Consider the following 3,831-nt stretch of genomic DNA (forward strand, 5'->3'; position numbering starts at 1 on the left):
TTTAACTTTATAAGTGCAGGCTGAATACCCACCTGGCTTTTTTCAGTTCTGTGGCTTACATTTTGAATTAAAGAAGCCTCCATGCAAAAAAAAAAAAAAAAACAACAAACAAACAAAAAAAAAACCCAAAAAACCACATTACTTTTTTTGAACCACCACACAGTCCTGCAAGGAGATGACTCACACTTCTCCCACTAAGGAGCTGATAAGGCTTTTAACTCTCTAACCATAATTGCTATACAATGACAGGCATGTGAGAAACGGAGACAGAATAGATTGGAGATGCTCAAAGGAAGGAAAATTAGGAGGGAATACCAAGAAGCATAGGGAGCATGCCACAGATGAGGCCAATAAGACCAGAGCTGATGGGGAGGTAAACCAAATCCATGGAGCTGCCAAGAAGCAACTCGAAGATCTGAGCCCTCCCTCGTGTCCAGCTGCAGCAGCTGCTGAGCAGCACGTGGATGAAATGAGCAGAAACCTGCAGGTTTCTGCCTCCCCAAAGTGGCTGGGAGCCCAGGGGTGGGGACCCCCCTGCCCCTCATGCTGAGCTCATCCCTGCTCGGCCAGGTGGCCTGGCACCTCCTCACACAGAGCCAGGCCACAGCAGAAACAGCTGGAAAAGTCCTTCCAGCCGAATCTTAGTGACACCACGGTACCCCCAGGTGGAAGCTCACCTTCCTGCAGCCAGGGAGGGAGGCAGTGGGATCTCTGCTGCCAGACAGCATCACCACCTGGGGCCCAGGAGGGCACAGAAATGGGCAGGGGGCACACCCCAAGCACCCTTCTGAGAAGGAAGGAGCAGTGCTGCTCCCATGCCCAAGCCTCTGCCCACAGCAGCTGTGCTGCATGGACAGGAAGGACACATAGAGGCTTTTCACCACTTTGGGAAAAATCCTGGGTTTTCTTCACTCCATTTCATTTATTAGTGGGAGACCACACCGGTAGGTGTTGCTCTGCCTCCATGGACAACCCCCCTGCTCATTCTCAAGCTCTGAGTCAGGAAGGTCTCCATCCCAAGTGCTGGGCATGTGGCAGATGACCTGGAAGTGGGATGGCAGGGGTCACCTCTCCAGAAACACACAGCCAGTTTCATGCTGCACTGCACCTTCACCACAAAGAGGCAGAGGTGGCCAGGGCTGGCTACAGGGCCAAACTGCGTGGCCACCATGCCCCATAGCCCCAGAAACACAGCTCCTGCCTGCCTGCCACCCTGCCAGGCACAGCCAAAGAGAAGCAATGTTGGAGGAGTGCAAATATCCCCAAGCATCTGCTCCACAATTTGCCCTGGTAGCTGCTGCAGGCAAACCATGAGCCCCCCTGTCTGCCAGGCTGGTCAATCCTGAATCCCTGCCAGGGATCACACCCATATCCCTGCCCCAGACAGGCTGGCTTGTCACAGGACAAGGAGGCTGCAGGACTCACTGTGGCTGTGTGACACCCACACTTTTCCACCAGGACGCTGATTCAAGGTGCTGTGACTGGTGCAGCCAGGTCTCAGGGCTCTGTGCCCATTCCTGGTGCCTCTGTTGCCTTTCTAGCTGCTCCCATGCATCCACCTGCCTCAGAAACCTGCCTGTTCCCAGGCATTCCCATCATCTGCTGCTCCCTTCTCCTTTGGGCATGTGCCCCAATATGCTGCTCTGAGGCACAGCTCAGCCCCAAGCACTGCTGCTGGAGGCTCCAACATCCCTTCCCTCCACAGCTCCCTCTCCCTTCGGGGTGTTAGCACCAGCCTAACAAACAGGAACATGCTAAACAGCCTTACAGGAAGGTGTGGCCTGTGATCTTTTTCTCTCTTAACTGTACCACCTTTAGAGAGCCACCATGAATAAGAGGTAAAAAAGCCTGATGATTTAGAATTGTGATTTACAAGGGAGATCTACCTTGTGGTTGAGGTGTGTGTGACTTAATTAAAAGCAGAAGCTCACTCCCACTGAAGCTGTTTGCTGCCGAGCTATCAAATGCAGAGGAGGAAGAGACCTCAGAAGGAATATTTCCATTAAGTTATGTTTCACATTAAGCATATGCCTTCAAGAGCTCTCCCTTTCCAAAGCTGGCAGAAAGCTGCAGCTGCTCCTTCATGAAATCAGACACCATCCCCTCACAGCCCTAGCACACCTGTGTTTTCACAAACAGGGCTAGGATGGCCAGGCTGCAGAGCCGCACAGCACCAAGCACGGGGACAGCTTCTAGCCCTAACAAGGTCAGCAGGTTTTTTTCTCTATTTTACTTTTTTTTTCTTTTTAATCTGGCAGGATTTTGGAAATCAAGTGACACATTTAGCCCTTAAAGAGGCAGGAAAACAGAGCACTACAGCTCTTTCACCTTACCCCTGATGACCAAGCAGCAGGGAATATTTTCCCCTAGGAGACAGACTTGACTTAAGGCTCTGAAAGGCAGAGATGTCCACGGCTCCTCTGGCTCCCCTCCCGGGCACACAGGCTGCCAAACTGCACCCAGCACTGCCCTGCTTAGGCTTCTGCTCTCCTTGCTGGGCAAAACAAGCCCCCCACCAAGGGCCAGGGCCACATCAAGGTTTCCACGAGGTCTGCCAGCCCGGCTCCCTGCAGACAGCAGTGAGGCTTGCTCAGGGGTGCAGAGGGGCAGCTCCGAGACTGGAGGCAGCACCAAACCCGTGCGGAAAGGGCTGCTTGTAAACTGTGTCAGCACAGGGTCTGCGGTGAGAGCAGCAGGTGGGTGAGGGGATGTGGCAGCTCTGCCAAGGCTGCATTGGAAATGCCAGCTGCAACTCAACACTGGCAGCTCCCGGTTACCGGGATCTGGTTCCCTTGGCCTCCTCCCGCCCCTCCGAGGATGCAGAGCACCTGTGAGGCAGCGGAAACGCCAGCCCTGGGTCCATGAGCCACCCTTCCCCGAGAGGTGACCAAGTCCCTGGAGTTGTGTCATGCCCAACTCTGGCAGCCAAGGAGAAGCAAACAAGCTGGGTCCTGAGTGTTTCCTGGGGGGGGGGGAGGGTGTCTCACCCCTTAGCAGCCCTGCGAATCCAGGGCACGGGGTCCCTCTCTCCCCATCTTCCCCCAGCAGGATGCTGCACTGTGGAGTTGGTTGCAACTTTTCTTCCCCCTGTTTTGAACTCCGAAAGGCACACGGCTCGCCCAGGTGATAGCAGTCTGGTTAGCATAAATTGACCCAGCGCTGCAGCTTCACATCTTTGCACCTTGCAAGGCAGCCCTTTCCCATCGCCAGGTGCTGCCAGGTTCCCGCTCCCACAGGCGCCTCCCGGGGGCTGCCTGGAATCTTTGGGACGGTGTTTTCTGGGGAGCTACAAAACACCGGCCCCAGCCCGCCCCGTTTCGAGCTCAGTGATGCACTCCGGGCACAGCCAAGGCCAGGGAAGGGCGAACGAGGGGCTCTGCATCCCCAGAATCGCGCCCGAGCACGGCTCCGTGCCGCAGGGCGGGAGCGCTCGGGGGCTGCCGGCCCATCCCCGGCCCCTCCGCGCTGGGCTCCGGCCGGCTGTGGGTAACGGGGCACAAAGGGCAGCAAAAACACCAAAGCAGGAAAGCGACTCGGGAGGTAACCTGGGCGCCCCGTCCCATCCATCCCGCTCGCAGCCCCAGCCACGACCGCCGGCCCCTCTCTCCCCACACCGCGCCGGCGGAGCCCCGACCCACCTGTGGGGACAGCGCCCGTACCCGGGGTGCCAACCTGCGGGAGCCTGGCGGGAGCGGCGCGCCCGGTCCGGAGCAGCCCCTCAGCCGCGGCGGGACGCGGGATGCGGAGCTCGGCCCCTCAGCGCCCGGCTCCGCCCGGCCCGGCCCGGCCCGGCGGGGGCGGGCGGCGGGAGGGGCCCGGGCGGCCGCGCTC

The 3,831-nt window shown here is 57.7% G+C and overlaps 1 protein-coding gene across 4 annotated transcripts in view; it reads right to left on the reverse strand.

Annotated features, from left to right (window-relative positions):
• The window catches only part of GPR156 (G protein-coupled receptor 156), a 30,318-nt gene extending 26,521 nt beyond the window's left edge, over window positions 1-3,797 (reverse strand). For 2 of the 4 annotated variants that reach the window (XM_074534782.1, XM_074534781.1), the window contains exon 1: window positions 3,639-3,797. The gene's annotated coding sequence lies outside the window, so the exon portion shown is untranslated. The remainder of the gene's footprint in view (window positions 1-3,638) is intronic. The other 2 variants (XM_074534784.1, XM_074534783.1) reach the window with 2 other exon arrangements.
• Between the last annotated feature and the right edge of the window lie 34 nt (window positions 3,798-3,831).

Source organism: Zonotrichia albicollis, chromosome 2, assembly GCF_047830755.1.
Source record: "Zonotrichia albicollis isolate bZonAlb1 chromosome 2, bZonAlb1.hap1, whole genome shotgun sequence".
NCBI classification, from domain to species: Eukaryota; Metazoa; Chordata; class Aves; order Passeriformes; family Passerellidae; genus Zonotrichia; species Zonotrichia albicollis.